The 23,827-nt window shown below is 30.5% G+C and overlaps 1 protein-coding gene across 6 annotated transcripts in view; it reads left to right on the top strand.

Annotated features, from left to right (window-relative positions):
• Window positions 1-23,827, top strand: part of LOC105203570 — a 437,190-nt gene that overhangs the window by 203,628 nt on the left and 209,735 nt on the right. The gene's annotated exons all lie outside the window — the stretch shown is intronic.

Here is a 23,827-nt window from a genome sequence, read left to right as displayed (position 1 = left end):
CTGACATCGGGCCTTATTAAATTCTTGTGCTTTTAATAAGGCCCGAATTAAAAATAAATTGAAAATAACAAAGGAATTAAATATTATTTTCCAACTCACTGTTAAAATGATGAGTCACAAATCACACATACGAAATCTTTTAAGATCTATTTTACTAGTAAACCATCACAATTATTTTTAATTTTGTCTGTAATTAATATTTTAACTTTAAGAAATTCTGGCTATTTTAGTGCAATTTTAGCTTATGGAAAGTTAGTATCATTGAAAATTGTTATTCTCTGTTGCAAGCCACATACATAATAAACAAATGACAATGGTTATAGCAAGAAATGTACAAGTGGGCCTTATTTATTAATACATTATTTATAAAAAAGTATATTTATTCCAAAAATTGATATACATATTTGTTTTTTCCTATAGTTAGAAAGTTGAATAATATTATAATATGTTGTAATAAACTATAAAATAAAGTATACTTATTAAATTTACAACACATTTTTATAAAAACGACTGATTTATCCACTTTGTTACAGGCTTTTGTTGCACTGAATAAACATGTTGCCTCCGGTATTAATTTCCTATTCAGTCTTTGTCTACTTCCTATGACATATCTTTTAAGCATATATTTAAAACATAAAACGGGTTTTTAAATGGTAAATTGAAAAGTGGGCCTTATTTAGTACTGGGCTTTATTTGGCTCAAGTACCTTAATTAGACGTTTTGCAGTCATGTTATGATATTGTCATTATGTCATTAGAGTTGAAATCAATAAAATTCAATTATTCCGTGTCTGATGACTCATAATATTTTACTATTTTAACATTTCTAGGACCAGATTTGGCCGATCACCAATGCTATGATCTAGTTGTAATTCTGATGTAAAAGTCCAATTTGGATACGAGTACTTTCGAACAAATACTTTGGAGCAAATTTTACAGTAAATCGCAAAAGTCATAAAAAATGATTTATATTTTTGTATTTTACATTCTTTAATTATTTTAAATCCATTACCTTTCAAAATTTTAGTACCTTTTCAACAATAATTTACAAGGATTTTCTGTTTTTAAAAAGTTTTTGCACGTTAGCTGAAAATACATATTTGCGTCTATTTCATGAATATTATGATAGAGAATTGTCAAACTGCTGTCACATGTTCTTATAAAGACTTTACATTATAAATGGCACGCAATTCTACTTAGTTAGCCATATTCATTTAAATTAAAAAAGTTCTATTTGAAACATGATCTGATTTAGCCAACTCTCCCCTAGTAAAACGCGATTTTACATAAAAATCAAAATTAAACAAAAAATTAAATAACTTTTAGATCAATAAGTGAATTGTGCTCAAATTTTACACAGATGCTCAAACATAATACTAGAAAATTCTGTGAAATTTTTATATTTTCAGTAATTTCAGTATTTCAGATATGATCCAACATCCTTAAGCTATGCCACTACGTGACATAACAGATTTTTTTTAGACACACACACACAACAAACACACGCACGCACGCACACTCACGCGCACACACTTATTTTTTTTTAATAAGTAATTTTATACTGATTGTTACGGTTAATGGCGGTTAAAATTTGTTATCTGGAGGTTAAAATTTTTTCCTTTTCTCGCGCCATCCGTATATTAAACTATTTGGCAATAGAAAATCAAATTCGGAAACGCCCTCCGATCAATTTCATAATTTGCCATCGCTATAATTCTAATAAAATTTAATCTAAGTGAATCTCAATACAGCTCTTACGTGCGCAACCGCTTGGCAATATCGCGCGCGCCGTCCCCTCGCGTCGCGCAAACCCCTCCAGCGCCATAAGATTTCACGCGTTGAAATTCCATCTATCTTTTCAATATAATTAAAAATATTAGGAACGGTAAAATGATAAGTATTAAAGTATAATTTTTTTGCGGATACATGCTGCTACCGCACTATGCAACTCAGATTAAAATAACTAAAAATTATAACAACAAAGTATTAGAAAATTCCAGATAAATATAAATTTTAATTTTATATAAATTACGGTAAAACTTTAACTCTTAAAGCATAAAAGCAATAGCGTGTACATGCCTCTATCACCCTGTACACTCCAAGTTACGCTAAGTTTAGAATTAAAGATCGTAGAATTTCTAGAAGATTCTTTTTCATCCATCGTGGTAGTTAAGAAGTAGTTTACAGTCATAGCTACAATAAAATGGTAACTTCTGAAATTGCATAACGCTTCAGTACATAGTCCACTATAGTCCACCATATACGTCAAATCGAAATTCTTTAAGAAACATAATTATATTAATTTCTTAAACATAGAAAATTCATGTCGTGGCGTAGCAAGCGCTATCCCCGCGACTCGCGACCCCCGGGAGCGCCTACAAATACCTCGCGCGAACTATAGACGAAAGTCGTGCAACGCGCAGAACGGTGCGGGCTCATAAAGGCTATGTTCCGTTTCACGCATGATGCACATGATGTATCATTTCGTCCTTGTTTAACATGTGGGGAATTACAAGGATAAAATGATGTGCCATGCGCATTATGCGTGAAACGGAACGTAGCCTATGGCTACGCGTTATAAAAAACTGTCGCGCCGAATTTTTCGCGAACCTGAGGACACCTCTTGCCCATATCCTTTGCTTATATAAGGAGCGAAATCGAAGCTTCTGGTTTTAGATCTGTTTTGTTGGTTGAGCGAGATTCGCTAATTGGCGACCGCCAAAATTCAGATTTTTAGGTACAGTCTCACCGATGGGTGGATCTTATCCCAGACAAAGTCGTTGGTCTTCGGGGTTGCCCCGATCGGATACTTTTTCCTTTTCTACCCATCCTTTCTCTCTCTCCCTTGTTAAAGTCTCAGAGAGTTGAACCGCACCAAGCATACGCTAGAGTGAGGCCTCACTCGTTACTCTATCTCTCTCTTCCATCTTTACCATCGAAGAAGATTCGCGAACGCGACTTCTCGACTTCCAATATTTTCATCTTTCTCTTTTTCGTCGAAGAAGACTCGCTGTAGCGACTCTTCGACTCACTTTCTCTCTAACCAGTGTCTTGTTACGTCCGAACTCCACGATTCTTTTCCTTCACTCGTACTGTCGGTAGAAAACCTTGGGATGACTCGACGCGCTTGATGCCAAAACCGCGTAGGCTTTCGTACCGAAAGCCTACGACAAGTACCGTCCAGCGAGCGCAACGAAAAAATGCAATATAAGAAGCTGTCATATCAGATGCCATGTTTATCCATATTACTATAACACAACGCGTTCTCACATTTATTCTATTATTCTGGTATTCATGAAACAATTATACAGAAACGATAACACTTATACAAACATATAACGTAAATAAATCTATCAGATATGCTCACACGAAAAACTTTCACATTCAATCCTACGCCAAATGTGCGCTCAATCACGCATGTCAATATTCTTTTCCACCAAAAATAAATACAATTCTATTCTTCTAAATTCATTGCTTACTACTCGCATAATTATATATACATATATCCTCCCAAAATTTCTTCTTTTCACAATTGAATAAATTATTGTGTACTGGGCGTGTTATCCACACGCCTCCAGGGCACAACTGGTGACAGCTGCCTAATTCTTAAAATTAAAATCAAATAATTACATCCCGAATCAAAATTCTACAATCCGCGGACGTAACGCTGATCATATTAACATCATTTAGACAATACGTCTACTATAATCAATATGAAGATAAATACAGTTTATGGTAAAAGTTATTTTTACTATTTGTGTCCTATATATTAATGACAATTTTTTAATAAGCTCTGGGATTATAATTTCACTGGAAATAATCCATTTTTTCCGATACTTTTAAGTCAAATTGTTTAAAAAAGTACCAATAATATTTTAAATAATCAATTCCTCATACTTTAGTAGCAATTTGCCACAAGACTGCTGTATATTTGTAGCAGATGCCAGCAGGATCTGCCCTCCTTTTATTCAAGTCTTCCGAAAGATTTTATAAGAAAAATCTTGCGAAAAATTTGTACGTATCTGCTAGAAAAAAATTTGCTTCGAGATAGTTCGATTTCTGCATCATCTGCAAATAATTTACATATTTGCATGTACGGTGCACAAGTTTTAGAGCAGATTACTGACAAATTATCAAGCCAGTTGAAATAATCTTTTACACATCTTAATTCTGTTGCAATTAACTGTACACAGATTCTGCCCTGCAGAAAATGCTGTTAGGATATTGTAGTAGCATTATGTCTAAAGATTGGTACACACTAGCGAACCAACACCGAACGAACAGCTGCAAGCGTATTTAATAAATGTTTATATCGCGCACGAATTCTTTTTAATGTACCCTCATGAGCGAATCGAACTAAACGCAAATCGAACATTCTATTTGCATTAACTTTAGCGTATATATCTATTAAATGATAACAACGAACGTTCGAATTCTCTGTTCGGTGTTTGTTCGCTAAGTCTGTACTCAGCTTAAAAATAGCGAATTGAATCTTTGTCATTCGCTACATTATTCTTTTGCAATTTTTAATTATATTCATTTGCGATACTTAATAGCATAGACGATGCTGCCCATGATTTATCATGCACGACGAAGATGAAGAAAGAAAAATCTAAATAATCACCAGAAGGTACTTAAGGTCCTTACACAATGCGAGAGAATAGCGATAGCAATAGGGAATAACCACAAATATTGATTTCACAGCTGTTGATTGGTTCACAGATATTTTCTGCAGTTTTTGATTGGTTGAACATTTCTATTGTTATTCTTATTGCTATTCTCTCGCATTGTGCAAGGACCTTAAAAGTCAAGTTTAATACATTATAATAGTGTTTACAAAACTTAAAAATAATAAATCTGAAAAAACAAAATAAAAGAAATAAAAAATGTCTACAATGATCTCCTTGACGCGGTGTAGTAGTGACTTAAATTTGTAAGCATCTAAGGAGACATTACAACATGATACTAATCGATACTTCAACGAAACTCATAGTGATTTGAATTTATGTCAAGTGTTACTGAGTATGGATAAGACATGCTTTTCAAGAAAAGTTTAAAAGAAAAAAATTTCGAGTGCAATAAGCAAGTCTAATAGGCATGTACAATAGACCGTTCGATCAAAGAGCTCTGTGGCGCAGCTGCACTAGCAGCGTACTTGACTGGTAATCTTGACGTTATTGGCTCAAATTCTGAACTTTTTAACTTTTTTACACTAGAATACAATTATTACACAAAAAGATCACATAGATTGATCTTGTTTATTTATTATATATTACAAAGATGCATTTTCCCGTTTACATTCTCTGCCCAGAAAATCTGTTTAATAAATGATTAAGGTACATAACTTGAATAAATGTAAAACGTGTTTTATTCTATTTATTAGTGGAAGCAAGGGTATTTCAAAAATATCTAACACTGAATACGCTGCAAGATTCTTTACATAAAAATAAGACAAAAATCCTAATACAAAAATGTCAAGGCTATAATACTTTTCAAATAAGAAATATTTACAGTAGGCGAATAATGTAGTCTAAAGATCGCACGCTCAGTGACGGTACAATGACAGTGGGTGCTCTCGCACATTTGTAAACTTGTTATTATTGAAGTAATTACGATGATATTGAAATACTTTATTAATTGAATCATATTTAAATATAAATTAGTATAATGCATTATACAAGTCATGATCATATAAAAATATTACAGAATATTAAAAATAATTATAATAAATTATCAAAATTCATTAGATGTCAATGATTCACAAGACAGCCGACTTCAAAGAAGAGATACATGTATGTTATACGATGCTTAATGAAAAATGTATTGATAAGAATGCAAAATTCTTTGACACATAATTACATTTGTATTTATATGAAATAATGTTTTATATCATTATATCATACTACGATATTTATATTCCCCAATAAGCACATTGTACGAATATTATTTTGTATAATGGTATCACGACAAACTGACAAAAACGACAAACTGACAAACTGAAAAACTGACAAAAATTTTAAATAATTACGCTAAGATAATACGTTATAACGCAACAGTTTTGTCGAAATAAAGTTCTTAAATAACATTTATCAAAAATCAAATAAAAGAGTATACAAATTTTCAAGGATTTTGCCCCATTCGGTGATCGTTCTATTTCTACATTTTCTTGTGTAGTTTTCTTCGTAGAAACCAAAAATTATAGTCAGAATAACACCACACTTAATAAAAAATTGTTATATTGAAATAAAGTGAATGAATCATTATTTGCATCGTTATGAAATCGTCAATTATGCTTCAATAATTTAGAAATTAATTCAAAATTGGATCAAATCGAGTAATAATGCATAATTTTCGGTTTTTACAAAGAAAAATACACAAGAAAATGTAGTAATGGAACAATCACCGAATGACAAAATCCATGAAAATTTGTATACTTTTTTATTTGATTTTTGATAAATGTTATTAAAAATTTTATTTCGACATAACTGCTGCGTTATAACGTATCATTTTAGCGCAATTATTTAAAATTTTTGTCCATTCATCATACCATTATACAAAATAATATTCGCACAATGTGATTATTGGAGAATATAAATATCGTAGTATGATATAATGATATAAAACGTTATCTCATATAAATGAAAATGTAATTATGTGTCAAAGAATTTCGCGTTTTTATCAACATATTTTTCATTAAACATTGTATGACATACATGTATCTCTTCTCTGAAGTTTCACTGTCTTGTGAATCATTGACATCTAGTGAATTTTGACAATTTATTATAATTATTTTTAATATCCTGTAATATTTTTATATGATTATGACATGTATAATGCATTATACCAATTTATATTTAAATACAATTCAATTAATAAAACGTTTCAATATCATTGTAATTACTTCAATGTAATAACAAGTTTACAGAAGTGCATGATCACCCACTGTCATTACCGTTACTAAGCGCGCGATCTTTGGACTATATGATTCGCCTACTTTAAATACTTCTTATTTGAAAAGTATGATAGCCTCGACATTTTTGTATTAGGATTTTTGTCTTATTTTTATGTAAAGAATCTCGTAGCGTATTCAGTGTTAAGTATTTTTGTAACACCCTATATATTGTGTATGTTTTCCGCTTGATATTTTTAAAACAACCATGTAATTATAAAAATGCAATTTTTGTTTGATATATGTACAAGATATCGTGCAAATTATTGCTTTGCTTATTTTTACGGCAAATATCCTACAATTTATACTGTATCTACTTCCAATAAATAAAATATTTGTTTATAGTAACACTTAATACGAATACCAATAGCTACAACATATTTCATCGATTGATATTATGTCGTAAGGTCTCCTTGTAAGAATGATCATCTATTTGTAAACCTCATTTCTTTATGAGTAACTTTACTCATAGTAAAGAGTAATAAAAAGATTCATTTCTTTATTATGTTGTTTCATCTTCATCTTAAAGACAATAGAAATTATAATATAAAATGACGTTAAACAGTGTGTTCGTGTTGTATGATCATTAGAAATGTGAAAAATAATCATTAAATAGGAAACAAAACTCAATCCGTAAACAATAATTAATTATTAGTTTGGATATACCACTGTTGTATCTAAGTCATTTTCATGACTGACAATTAAGTTAATAAAATATTTTCGTTTATTATATCACTTTGTTGTCACATTAATAAAAATCAATAAGGGCATATTGAATCTTTTCTTCTAGTGGACAAGGTGATATTATGGACATTCATTTACATTTTATTCAATAACTTTGTTGATAGTTAATACTTTATAATATTGAAACTTGGATGATTATATTTATCAAAGTGTTAGTTTATAGGTTCTAGACTTAAAGTTATGAAATATTTATTGCTTAGAACTTAATTTATAAAAATGTGACAATACTGCATAATAAGTGAAAAAAGAACAGAGATAATAATACAAATAACTACAAAAATAAATTTTTTAAATTTATAAAAAAACAGTATTTTGTTATAAAATTATATATTTTATTAAGATTAATCGTTAGATAGATTTATAATGTAATCGCGAAGTTTTATTAAGATAGAGATAAATACTTACTTTAATTAGAAGATAAATTATAGATAATCTGCCAAAAGGACAGTTTTTACGCAACAAATTTCTAGACGTTTAATTATAGAAAAAATAAAATAATGCAAAATGCATGCATTTACAAAAGCTCTTCCTACTGCCGATGCTACAAAATATCACATATCATATATATCACATGAATTGTAGGTTAGTACAACTGCGTGCAGAAACCATAGAGATATAATATCTCTATGGCAGAAACACCACACGTGGTTATCTAGGTGCACACTCAAATGCATTTTATTTTTGTTTAATATACAGTAAACAACAAAAATAAAATAAAATAAAATTATTGAACACCGATCTCTATAATCGCAATTGATTTATCGAAGAAATATTTTGATATGAATATCTTGAGATTTTTCATATCATAATATATACCATATAATGGTATACCAATACACTTTTATAATTACATTAACAAATTGCCATGCTATTGGATAACATTAGCTAACTCAAGAAAAAAATATACTATATATATATATAGCCGAATAAAAAGTTAAATGACAAGGAAAACATTTGAGTATATGCCCATTTGTGTGATAATACGCTAAAATTTAAAAACAATGAGAAGGTATGTGTAAATGTTAAAATATACCTTGAAAAAGTTTCAAAATGCTCAAAGTAAAAATGTCTTATAACAATTGTCGTCTATTGTGTATTTGCATATTATCGTTACTACATAACGGCAAGTTGTTAAATAATTTCGTAATTATTATCAATTTGACACCTAATAACGGAGATAATATGAGTCCTCATAATAGCTACACGACTTATAATAACTGCACTTTCTGCTCTACAATGTTTATAATATGGTGTACTATACGTGTTATTTGATTATACTTACGGAGTGAGAATTGCTACTATAAAATAGAGATAGAAGTGTTACAAATTAAAAAAAAAATTTCTGTTTCAAAGATGTTACATTTTCTAAAAACTTTTTTTAATAGAATTAAAATCTTGTTTCGTACATATTTGTGTTGCGTTCTCGTTAAACAATACTACCCTGTTTAGTTAAATAGTTATTTTTCTATCGTATAAGTACAAATCTTTCAAATTATTACATCTTTTTAAATATAAAAATTTAACGACCTATTTTATTCACATTTTTTTTAATGCAGAATCATAATCTCATTATCTCTTATTATGAATTCTCTTGTGAGTTATTTATATGTGTTTGTTTAAAGCGAAACAAAGAAATATTTATTTCTGCTATTAAACGCGTTGTTGATTGAATAGATTAAAATTGAATCACAAATATTTGCATTGTTTAATATACGGTAAACAACAAAGATAAAATAAAATATCTTTAATATTTTTAAATGCAGGCCCCTACAGTGACAATCGATTTATCAAAAATATATTTTGATAAAAAAATCTCGAGATTTCTCAGTCATTCTAAAATTTCGATGTAAAGTAATAGTTAATTTGTTTATGCAACTGGTATATACAACATCAAAATATTCTGTACTTTATTACCAAAGGCTTGATTTTTTACCTCATTTTTGCACCAGTACTTTGCATTCAATGTAATACAACTGACAAAGCATCGCGAATAAAAATCCTTTTCATTGATTTTACACCAGAGTTTAGAATAGAAGCCGTTTAAAATCAAAAATGGATTTCTCGTCCAAAATGGAATAGAAATTAACGTTCCATTTCAATTACGTGCAATCTCGTGTGTAAATTGAAAATACTACAATATTCGCACGAATTGAGATCCTTCGTCATGTTGAAATTCTTCGATACAATATACAGTTTCACACACAATATATAGTATTTTCTATTGCAATGTCATTCGTCATTTGTGTACTGAATCTTTCTTTAGTTATATTTGCTAGAATAGAATTAAATTCTCTAAAAATCTACTATAATAAAAGTTTTATCATTTTAATATATATACACATATTAATATGTATCTACAAAATCCTATTCAATGGAAGATACACAATTGTTACAAGTTATAATTATTTTTTATTTTTAATATTTTATTTCAGTAGAACATAATAACAAATAATGAAGGTAATTTCTATTAAGCCGTGAGTATAATTCTCTGAAGCACTGAGATGAACACATGTTCACGTAACGTGTTAAATAAAAAAGATATTTATTTTTATCAATTATAAATTGTTAAAATAAGTTCTGTAATTAAATTATTTAATTATGTGAGTGTGTTTTAAAATATGACAGTTACTTGTTTGTGTGTGTGTGTGTGTGCGCGCGCGCGCGCGTAAATGTGTGTGTGTGTGTGTGTGTGTGTGTGTGTGTGTGTGTGTGTGTGTTGCGTGTGTCTATGTGTAGTTATTACTGAAAATAATCATTAATGAAAATAAAAAAAAACTTATTTTAAAATAGTTTTTCTATTATAAAAACTAAAATATTGAAGTATTGGGTAAAATATGAATAGACCTTTATTTATAGAATTTTTTTTAAACTTCATTTTTTATTTGACACATTTTTTTCTAAAATATTTTCTAAAATAATTAAGAAAAGCTGTTTTTCTTTTCTCTAAAATATCTCTAAAACTATACGAGAGCGCCAATTGATTTATAAGGAAAAGTTATTTAGTATTCTTTCCTCTATAACATATGTCAAGGACAACATGATTAGAGTTATATCCCTTATACTGTATAATTACCCTAATTTTTTCACATATTAGTATGAGTGACTCACGCACGACATTCCTCAGTTGCCGTGGCTGACGGTGTCTTTTCGATATTTCATGTTGTCAATAGTAAGTACAAGAATTTTCAACTTTATCGATATGATCTTTTCACGCTTTTTTTTTTACATTGTTGAGACTCTGAGAGAGCCCCCCGTCCCGTTGGTGCATGGTCTGACGGTCATTTTATTCATTTGTAACATAAAAACAACTGTATAAATAAAAATCATCTTTGTTGATATTGGTCGCAAATTTATTATTCATTACCTCCCAGACTATAAATTAAGTGGATGTATTTAAGAACAGCTTGAATGGAATATATAACATTCAATCTTAATGAATTAAAAAGAAAACAGTAGAAAAGAAGAAAATTTTATTGAAATAAATAATTTGTAATGTACACAAACTTAACGCTGTTAGAAAAGCAATGAAAAGAATAGGAAAATATGGAATAAATATAACAAATTGTTTGATCATATGAACGATTTGAGTGGGTATGCGGCTTAGTATTAAGTTTACATAGGATAAGTTTACAATTATATTGTTACATTAAGACGTCTAGCGGCGCCAAGTTTTTGTACCATAAAAATTATTTATTTCATCAAAATTGTTTCTTTTTATTGTTTTCTTTTTAATTCTTTAAGATTAAATAGTATATATTTCATTGAAACTTTTTTAAATTAAATACATCCACTTGGATTAAAACAGAAAGATTTTTCAATGAGAAGACAATGATAGTACAACTTTTATATTATTAAAAGAATAAAGATTTGTACATTATTTCAGATTTTAAAATTTTCGAGCATCTTTGTGGACATTTTGGTTCAGCTGAATATCTAATCTGCGATCTTGAAAGAGTTGGATTATACTACATGGGCTCAAAAGTCCCGGGATTTTTCCGTAGGTGGCGCCATTAGAAAATGAACATAATTTATTTCGAGAGGCTTATCTGTCACTAGTTTATGTTTGAAGTTTCATGACATTTCGTTTATTTGTTTACAAGCTACAGTTGTTTAAGTGTCGCTACCTTCGCCTCGTAAAAAAATGGAAAAACAGGAATATCGCATATTGATCAAACATTGTTTTTTGATAGAACAATCAATGAAATGGTTGAAGAAATGTTATCCCGCCTCTGCTCCTTCGAGAACAACAGTTTATCGATGGTTTAGTGAATTTAAAATGGGTCGTACAAGCACCGAAAACGCACTTTCCTCTGGAAGACCAAAAGAGGCTACGAATCCGAAAATCGTAAAGGAAGTGCATCGAATCGTTTTGAGTGATCGTAAAGTGAAGTTGCGCGAGTTAGCTGAAGCCATTGGCATCTCAAAAGAAGAGGTGAGATACATTTTGCATATGATGTTTTGTATATGAAAAAGCTATCTGCGCAATGGGTGCCGCGTTTGCTGACCGTTGACCAAAAACAGCAACGCGTTGATGATCCAACGGCCGGTTTGTCGTTGCTGCAGCGTAATCGAGCGGACTTTTTTTGACGTTTTGTGATAATGGATGAAACGTGGATCCATTACCATACGCCTGAGTTCAATAGGCAGTTTGCAAAGTGGCTGAAAAGCGCATGGCATAATTTTTATCAATTACCTGCAGAAAGGAAGAACAGTTACAGGATAGTATTATGCAGCGTTATTGGACAAACTGAACGATGAAATAAAGAAAAAACGGCCCCATATGGCGAAGAAAAAAGTTCTGTACCATCACGATAACGCACCGTCACAGATATCCTTAAAAGCGATGGCCAAATTGGACCAATTACGATTCGAATTGGTTGCTCACCCGCCGTATTCTCCAGACTTGGAGAGCGACTATTATCTGTTCCCAAACCTCAAGCGTTGGCTCCAGGGAAAGAGATTCATATCGAATGAAGAAGTCATCGCGGAAACCGAAGCGTATTTTGAAGGCTTGGACGTTTCGTACTACAGAAAGGGCATCAAAATGTTAGAAAATTGCTATACCAAGTGTATCGCACTCGAAGGCAACTATGTTGAGGAATAAATATAACTTTGCCCAAAAAACGCTTGTTTTCATTAAAAATCCCGGGACTTTTCAGCCCATGTAGTATATGCCTCCCAGATGTTATCTTTTCCAATATTATTTTGTTTATGTTGTCTAATAAGGTCCTTGGTTTTCACCATTTCAAGAGTACATTCATTTTTTTTATCTTTCTATGCGTGTTAAAATCATCGTTCTTTAAAGCCAGTTTCTTTATATCTCGGCATTATTTTAACATCCACAAGTGTTTTGCAGCTCTTATCTTCTTTTTCATTAAGCTCTGCAGCCTCTTATATTCTGCACTGTTGTTTTTTCGCAATCTTGTTTGTTCCATTAGTGCTAGAATGCCATCGTCACCCATAATTTTTTTTTTATTTTTTTGTCTGTTTTGAGGTATTGGACGCTAGTTTTAATAATAGGTTGTTTAATTAAGCTTCATTGTTCCAACCAAGTTCACATCTTCATTCACACTAGTCAACGCGATTTTCCTCAGGTAGTCTTCAGTCTCAGAATAATGTTAGCAACCAGGGAATTATGGTCGCATCCTATGTCTGCTCCGGAATAAGTTATTATTCTTTTTATGCAATTTCTGAAACACTAGTTCACTAGTATATAATCTATTAATTCCTAGAGGCTCCAGGTTGCTTAAGAAATCCATGGGAAATATACTTCCATGTATATAATCGCCGTTTTAAGAGCAATCATGTATTACTTATTATAATCTCTCTTTGTTGATAGAATTCATATAATCTGTTTTCTCTGCTGTTACATCAACCAAAACCATGGTCGCCCACAATATCGGTTTGCCTTTAATCTCCTACTTTTGTGTTGTAGTCTCCAATTACTAGGTTAACAACACTGTCCCCGAGACCAACCAATGTGCGATCAATGAAGTCGTAGAGCTCCTTGATCTCCTCGTGATATTTGTTTCAGACGTTGGTGCGTATATTTGGACAATGTTTATATCAAACGGGTGGTCCGGCAGTTGGAGTAGCAGTCTGTCCAAAATCGACACGAGCCTTTTAACATATTTTGTGTATTAGGAATAGACGAGTATAGCTACTCCGTTTTAACAATATCGATCTTCCTCCTGACTTCCCAAGTTGTACAGTGTTCCTCTTTCTAAGAAATATATTCCTATATTCGGCCACCTCAATTTGCTAATTCTCATGATTTTAATTTGCATTCTTTTCATCTCCTTTATTGCATTATTTAACTTGCCTGATGCATATAAGCTTTTGACATTCAATGTACATACTCTCAACTTTGATATCACTACTTTGAGTCAGGAAATTCTTCGTACCTTTTGCCCACTAAGGGCTGTCCGGGACTAAGAGTTGTTTATGTCTGTTTTCTTGCCATAGTGATATCCTAGGGCAAAGCTGTCCAGAATTTGTACTGTTACGTTCACAATTCTTTTCTTTCACTTACGGTGTCAGTACAGAGTCTAATTATCCAAGGCGGCTCAGTGCGCTCGATACAAAAACCGAGATCTTGTGCCGGAAGATATAAAATAAGTAAGTCTATGCCAAACATCGGCCGACAAGCGCAATGAGAAATGTAAGATGACGGGGTGTCATGCAAACTGTCATACTAGACCAAATACTCCTCACGAGACAATAAATTTAACGACCAACGTACTCTATCCGGCAAATAAGCTTAGTTTATGGAACAGGCGAAATAATCCGCCAAAACCATATATGAAAGCCGTGACACAGAAAATCTTTCCTCATCTTCTGACGGTATTGACACCGTTCGACCAATCACAAGACAGATGCGGCAGACAAATTAAAAACGTCTTCGTTGAACTTGATTGAATTGATGGAGGATCAAAAATCATTTGATCCAACCCTTTTCTAATATAAAAAAACTGACACAGAGCAATTTACTCTTTAGAACTCCGCAATCAAATTTTTCAAGCAGTGGTCACGTTTAATATTATCTCGCAAAATTTGAATTTTCAGCCCAATAATCAATTTACATAACTTTGCTCGGACTTAAAGAAATCTCATATATTTACCGTGAATGTCCGTTGGAAATAACAGTTTAGAAATGTGCAATCAATTCCACCCAGCCGACTATTGTCTCTGCATCCAGGCCCAATAGTCTGCCTGCTGCGCAAGGGTCTTGTATTATTTCTGAAATTCAACTCAGACCGATAATCAGTAACAATGACCAATCCATTCTCCTGCTTTATTTTTGTGAACAAGTCTACCTTTTCTCTTTTATCGACACTTTAAAAAGAAACGCATCGCCTTCTTGTTAATTATCCTTTCCTCTGAAGGTAATTTTATGTTAACCATTTTTTTTTTATTCTATTTCATTTATTTATATCTTTCTGATTTTGATTTTTGATTTGTTCTTCACAAAAGGAGAGAGAAACGAGGCTTTACTTTTAACACAACAAATGACATAAGTAAACTAATTTTAATGGGCATACGAATTTTCCTACTACATCAAAAGAATAAGTTGCAAGCGACTATAAAACACCGCCAGAATCGACGGAACTTACACACTCTTTGTGGGATTATTTGGAAACTACATAACATTATCATCATCCTTTATTGAACTCAACATGTTAAAACCAATAAAAATTTGGTTATTAATATTTGTAGGAAAATTGTACTTTCGCTGCTATTTTTCATAGCTTCATTGGAAAAAAAGATAAAATAAATAATCTACATTTTGATAATTTGTAATGACCACAATATTATTAAAATTAAATTAACAAAGTTCAAGTAACTTCATACTCTTATTTGTAAATTAAATAAATAAATAAAGTTTCACAATATGCTTGAGTCTCCTAAATCGCATCATTGCTTTGATTGTGGTTATATATAGGGACCTTTCGCGTTAAATGTACAACCTCTTGTTTCAAAAATTAACGCAACGAAAAAAAACGTTTGAGGTCTCAAAGTATTCGTATACGTATGTAGATTCGAATAGAACGATTTGTAAAATTCAATATGGCGATTGAAATATGGCGCATGAAATCCTAAAAAAATCACGAATGATCTTACAATATCGTCGATTAAAATGCGAAAACTTAACAAATCGGCTTGAAAATGATTATTATAAGGTTTTCAAGGTCGTTAATTACAAATCTAGAGACAGAATTATAAAATTTTAAATGGCGGATTTAAAATTGCCAGATTTAGAATCAGTACGTGAGTATTATAAAGAAACCCGGGGGATAATAACGTCATGAGGTATAATCCCAGGTAGAACACAACAGTCATAATGATATCATCATGACTTTATTTATCATTTAAAAGTCATCGATAAGAAATGACGCAAAAATGAAAAGATAAAAAATGAAAAAGAAATTTACAGTATATTATAGACAAAATCATTCTTTATAGTTTCCAAAATACTTATATTGTTTTAATATATTGTTAAAGTAATATAAACAATAAAAAATACAATTATAAATGAAAATTAAGATATTTGATTTTATTTGATCGATGAATGAGATATGATACCGTCATTATGTTTCTATAGTGATTTGCTTATTATAGACTGTGTTTCTATATGGGAATGTTGATTTCAAAATACATACAGTTATGAATGTGGAATACCTCATTCAAATCTTATAGTTGGTGAATGTACATAATTCAACCGAATTAATGTGTATAAGGCTCCACATGAACAAGTGAGTGCTGGCGCCACCGCTAGGCGGCTACACCGTGGGGGATTTTCTCGTGAATCGATTGCGGCCACAGGCGTTATATCTAGGCGCCACCGCGACTGACTCACCAGCTCACACTTCAATGAAAATATTAAGTAGGAGCAGATTGTTGTAACCTCGATACTCGCTCTCATTGTTTTCAAGTGTGACGTTATGTGTGGAACGGTGTTCCACATAAAATTTTACATTTTTGCAACATACCGTCAATATACACTTAAACGCGGACAGCAAACCGATGGTAACAGTTGCCATTATATTGCTATCATACGTATCCCTGCCGCAAATTTACTTTAGAACACTGGAGAAAAAATGTATAGTTTTCTGAATGTGTTTTTTGAAACAGGTATTGCATAGGGTTCTCCTTATACAACTTTTATAATTTTTAATATGGTAATAAACATATGTAAAGTAAATTTGTCGCAGGGATAAAATCGTGATTTCCTTTATTATGTACGTAGTTAAGAAATCACTTAAAAATCATTTCTATATCACAAATTCATCACAAAATCATTCTAAAAAGTGTATCAAATGACGTCATGATGATTTTTCCCAAAATGACTTATATTTGATGTCATCATGATCTAATTATGATTTCGTGTTCTACCTGGAATGGGGCATAGTTGATAACTTTTTACAGAAATGAAACTATGAGATAAAAATATTGTTAGAAATTTTTATAGAAATATTTTTTATAAAAATTTTTATAAAATATATTTTTTATAAAAGTATGTTTTACATAAAAACATTTTTCTTCAACAAAAATTTGTCAAAAAAATTAAATTTAGTGTTGGTATGAGGGCCAGGCTTAAGAAAAATCGCATTTTTTAAGCATTTTATGACTGTTGCGTTATCTATCAATAAATGTTAAAGTTTCTGTATATCATAACATATTCTTCATTGAACAAGAAAACCAAAGCCACAAAAACGATTTTCAACTGCGATAGATTTTTTGAGCTTTTAAATGTTTTTGTAAAAAATCGAGTTTTGAAGAATTAAATAAATGACTTACTGTCAGTATTTTTGGCTACAAAAATTCAAGCGTATATATTTGATTCCTGGCAAAAATATTTCAATGATCTACTCAACAGGATATATCTCAATGTGATTTAAAAAAATTGAAATATTATGTTACTTTGATATTCGTGTTTAAACGACTACAGCGACCTCTAAAACATTTTATAAAAATCTGAACAAAAAACAAAATTTACTTTTGCAACATATACCAGGTGTATGCATAAGTTTTTTCCGATTTTTTGGTAAAAAAAAAACACGTAATTTTTAAGGGAAATTAATTTTTTTTTATTCAAAATATTGGCCATCGGCTTCTACACATTTCGCCCATCTTTCAGGTAATTTATGAATACCATGCCAGAAAAACTGCTTGTCTTTTGCGGCAAACCATTTGTCGAGCCATTTTCCAACTTCCTCGAAATTGCTGAAGTGCTGCTCTGCGAGCGCGTGCCCCATTGATGCGAAGAGGTGATAGTCAGATGGCGCCAGGTCTGGGGAGTACGGCGGGTGCGGAAGGATGTCTCATCCAAGAGATTTTAAAGTGTCTTTCACTGGTTTTGCTGTGTGAGACGGCGCATTGTCGTGTAACAAAATCACTTTGCCATGTCTTCTGGCCCATTCCGGTCGTCTTTCGATTAATGCGTGGTTTAAATTAATCATTTGTTGGCAATAACGTTGTGTATTAACGGTTTCGCCGGGCTTCAAGAGTTCATAATACACAATACCGCTCTGATCCCACCAGACACAGAGCATGGTCTTCTTGCCAAAGCGATTTGGCCTTGGTGTTGATGGACCGGCTTCGCCAGGTAAAAGCCACGATTTTTTCCGCTTCGGGTTTTTTAAATAAATCCATTTTTTGTCACCCGTCACAATTCGATACAAAAATGATTTCCTTTCGTAGCGTTGAAACAGCATTTCACAAGTGACTTTGCGATTTTCCATTTGACGTTCATTCAAATTGTGTGGGACCCATTTACCGAGTTTATTGATCTTTCCCATTGCTCGTAAACGTCTGCTAATTGTTTCTTGTGATACATGTAATGCTTCTGCTAATTTCCGTTGAGTTTGAGTTGGGTCATCATCCAATAATTCCTGCAATTGCTCGTCTTCGCATTTTTGTGGTCTACCAGAGCGCTCACTGTCTTTCACATTGAAATCACCACTTTTAAATTGTCGAAACCATGTCTCACATGTTCTAATCGATGGAGCGTGTTCACCATATGTTGCTACCAGCAAACGATGACTTTCAACAGCCTTTTTCTTTTGATTAAATAAAAAAAGCAATGCCGCAAATGTTATTTTTCAGGCACAAAACTCGACATGATCACTGAACAATAAAACAAAGACGCTAGTTTTTGGCGGACTCAACTTGTGTTTGTAGTTCTATGTCAGACGAACAAAATGACGTATGTGTCAAATTAATACGCTGCGTACTTTTCGCTGGCGCCATCTCTTAGTGAAACCGGAAAAAACTTATGCATACACCTGGTACTTTCGATTTCCCATGAAGTACATAAAGGAAAAAAATAGTCGGTTTTTTGGGCTACCCTTATATATGTATGTATATATATATATATATATATATATATATATCTATATATATATATATATATATATATATATATATATATATATATATATATAGAGGAGTGCGTGTGCGTATGCGTGCGCGCGCGCGTGCGTGTATATTAAATCACACAAATATAATAATTATACAAAGCTTACGTATTAACAATAATGTAGCAATGTTATTGTAGTATTATTGAAAAGTTATCGAAATAATGACATTAACGAAGATTATATTTAGTTTACAACATTTATCTCCAATAATAATCAAATTATACTTATCTAACACATTTTTGCTCGAGAAGAAAGAATCTAGCAAAAAAAGTATTGCTTTGCAATGCTGAGAAGAATAATATTAATCTGTGCTGTGATCTAGGGTTACATAAATCGCACTATTTGAAGGTTTATTAAAAATCGTTATTTAAAAATTTATAACAATACATAAAATTTGGAAAAAAATAAATATGAAATGTATTTTATTCTTACGTAAAAAAATTAAAAATAGTTCTCATAATTTCTTAGTTATAAGCTTTTATGTCAAAAGTGGTACGATTTCGGCAACTTACTCTTTTACAAAAAATTGTACAATTTAAATGCTTCAGTATTGTATTACTACCTTTACCTCGTCAAAGTGGTAAGTCACCGGGACCGGAAATTTCAGAAGTGCCAGGTTTGAACCCTGGTTGGGGTGTTATTTTTTGCAATAAATTTCTTTACAGTTTCTTTTTAGGGGGGAATGAGTATAATACAGATGCAAATTAGGATCAATTATTATATTAAATTAATTAATTTAATAAAAATCGTGATTACTAATTCTTATTTGGCATGCTGTGTTACAACCGGAAAAACAATTTGGCGCACATTCTGGTTAAATTCGAAAAAGTATATAAAATCACACGAATAAATATAGGCACTAAGATCTAGGTACGACTGAAAAAGGCTTTCTTATTATCATTGTGTTGTTACATTATCGGTCCAAAAACATATCTCTACAATTAATAATTTATATTTCTCGCATTATCTACATCAAAATATTTATGTGAAGATTGCACAAATAATTTATATAATCATAATGTACAGCACAACCTTGAGATAAAATACTTTATTTCTTTATTTCTTAATGTTCTTATTTTAGTGAAACCAAGAAAAATCACTGCATTTTATTTGTTAATCCTCGGTATACGAGGAAAGCAAGTAATAAGGAATAAATACTTATTTTTTTAAAGAAAGTACTGCATTTAGGTGGCATTTACTGAAAGTTGTTGCAGTTGTAACAAAACATGTATTAAAAATAACATAAAGACTGTCTGAATATATTTACATGCACAATTACTTATAAGCATGTAAATATACAGAGTGTACGGAAAATTCTTAGATCTCCTTTGTAGTACTTTGTACAAAGAAATATTTAAAACAAAACTAAGAAAATTATGGAAATATTATGTTATTTATTAAAACTATTATATTATTTTTAACAACATAATATTATTTAATTATAGTTATAAACTCAATTGGAAAATTTCCAATTATAGAAACTATAATTCCAACATTATATATTACAGTAAGGCGAAAAATACAAATAATATAATCAAAGATTAATTTTGTGGAATTAAGAAGAATTAAGGAAACTTAATTCAGAAATTAAAAATTGGAAGAATCTCTCTTTCGCTTCTCTAACAGTAAAATGCAGTGTTAAAATTTAATTGAAAAATTTGAAATTATGTTTTAACGAATTATATTTTAATATTTTACAATCACTTATACATTTATGCATTTTAGTGTTATAAAAATTAAAATATTTTTTAAAATGGGATTGATTTTGTCCCAATCAGCTTGCATGTTTTTGTATGCTGTATAATTTTATTTTAACACTACATTTTGCTGTTAGAGAAGAAAAAGAAGGAGAGATTCTTCCAATTTCTAATTTCTGAATTAAGTTTTCTTAATTCTTCTTAATTTCACAAAATTAATCTTTAATTTTATTACTTGCATTTTTTGCCTTACTGTAATATATAATTTTGGAATTAAAATTCCTATACTTGAAACTTTCCAATTGAGAGTTTATAACTACAATTAAATAATATAATATTGTTAAAAATAATGTAATACTTTTATTAAGCAACAATATTTCCATATTTATTAAATAAAAATCAAAGATAAAAGACAATAGTTTATATTTAATGTTTTAAATTGATTGCTATTTATTTTGGTAAGAGTATAACTTGACCTAGGATGAAATAAATATAGTATTATTAAAACATTAATATTGCTTTGTTCATATCTTAGAAAAACACCAGTCTCTCGTTTTATATTTTATCTTAAACTGTTAATTTTTATAAAGTATTGCATGTGATACACTGTAATATTACTTGTATATAAATGTCGCAGATATTGAGCCATCTTTGACTATGTAAAGGTGGTGTATATCAAATATATCTGAAACTCTAATATTTATCAGCCTCACACATTAGTAAGGGCGAGCCAGCCGTATTTATCGATTAGAAGAGAAGCTGTTCCCCCACCATTATCCAACCATGTAATTCAACTGATAGCATTACGTGAATGATGAAGTAGAACAGACTAACAATTTGCACATTACAGAGCTATGAATAACAAATTGTTAAAATTAGATATTATTGAAATAAGCTGTTCTATTTATATAATTCGTTATTTAAATCAAGTTTTATTAATTACTTCAATATTTATTATCTGTTTTGCTCAATACTCATATTATTCTTCTATTGAAATTATTTTATATATATATATAAAATATTATCAATATTTTATATTACAACAGAAAACATGACTTTTTATTAATAATCTAATTTAAAAAATACAATATATGAATAATTGAAATTTATTTGATGAGAATCCAGATTAATAAATATTCTTATACATACGTTATAAATAAACGACAAAAAGTATTTAAAATAAAAAATAAAATGATTATGTAAATTAGATTTTTGACTGGAAATGTTATTAATATATGAATGAATTTTTACTCGAACACAATATCAATTTATGATTAAATATTTTTGTATTTAATTACAAATTAATAAATAAAATTTTCATTATAAATATTATCCTAATATGACTGGGAAGGATGTCAACTCATTTAAATAACGAGAATGAATATACCAGTCGAAAACAGACTTTAGTACTCATCAATCTTGTAGATAAATTTACAAATACTTACAAGATTTCATAAACTGTGTGCGGCATACTTGCCGGTTAAAACATAGCTTTTAGTAAGAACCCAAAAATGTAGTATCACGAAAATTAAATTACTAATTAATTTAATAATTTTGTTGCTTACAGACATCTCTATTGTCACCCCCTTTTTCCGAAAACTATAAAGAATTTATAGCGACAAATATTACTTCGACCAGGATTTAACCCTTTGTGGCACTCTTATTTTTCTAATAAATATAATTTTGTGAAACTTGTTATCTGGGAGTTTTTGTGATTGCTGAGTACAAATCCGGTGTAAAAAATATAAAATTCAAAATGGCGGATACAATATAGCGGACAGACCCAAGAAAAAATTTTTAAATCTGATCATACAGATTAATGCATGATCATACATAAGCTACGTGTGATTAGATTTCATCATGTTTAAAAATATATCATATCGTATATTTCATGATATGATATACGTTATTATGCATGAATGCATATGAAGTTATATACGATTATGTATGTTATATGTATTAGAAATGACATCAGATATGATCCTGTCTAATTTCATATCATGATCATATTTAATCGTATATAACAGTATAAAACTTTCATATCCAATCATATATGATCATGTCTGAGTGCATAAAACAAGTGTTGAATCATACATGATGAAATTCATGCGTTAACATAAATAACCAATTGTGACGTCATATAAAGTTATATATGAAATATATAACTTTGAGAAATTTTATATAATGACATATAATTTTATATAATGAACTTATATGTATATACAAAGTGATTATTAGTGGTTGGAACAATTATTTACTATAAGGGATGACTTACCGATTGCACTCCATGTAATTTATACGGAGTGAAGTCAGTAAGTCGTCTCTTATGGTAAATAGTTGTTCCAACCATTAATAATCACCCTGTATATATACAGGGTATTTAAAAAGTTTCGGGCTGGCGAAATATCTCGAAAACTAAGCATTTTGGAAAAAGTGTTTCAAATGAAAGTCGTAGGATTTCAAAAGATCTATTTACTGATCTTATCTACTTATCAATTTGACCTTGAATGACGTCGCCAAGGTCAGATCAAAATCACATTAACTTTTTTTAAATAGAACACTCTATTGTAGATTCCAGATTCTAATAACTGCAGTGTAAAGAGCTTTCCAAAACCCTACAAGAAAGTTTATTTGCGTTGAGTACTCTTCGAGTTGTGAGGCTTGAAAACTACAGTGTACTGTAACTTTCGAGTGTCATAAACCGGAAAGTACTTAACGAAAATAAATTTATTTATAGTGTTTTGAAAAGTTGTCGAAATCGACTATAAGAAAATGCAATAAAAGATATAATGTTAGAGTATCTGTAGTTCTCTAATTAAAGGGTATCGGTACTTTCCTAACATTCTATATTTTTTATTGCATTTTCTTATAGTCAATTTCGAAAACTTTTCAAAACACTATAAATAAGTTTATTTTCGTTAACTACTTTCCAAGTTATGAAACATTTTGAAAGTTACAGTACACTGTAGTTTTCAAGTCCCATAACTCGGAAAGTATTTAACGAAAATAAACTTTTTT

The sequence above is a fragment of the Solenopsis invicta genome, chromosome 14, assembly GCF_016802725.1.
Source record: "Solenopsis invicta isolate M01_SB chromosome 14, UNIL_Sinv_3.0, whole genome shotgun sequence".
In the NCBI taxonomy this organism is placed as follows: Eukaryota; Metazoa; Arthropoda; class Insecta; order Hymenoptera; family Formicidae; genus Solenopsis; species Solenopsis invicta.
This window is presented reverse-complemented; position numbering and strand designations above follow the sequence as displayed.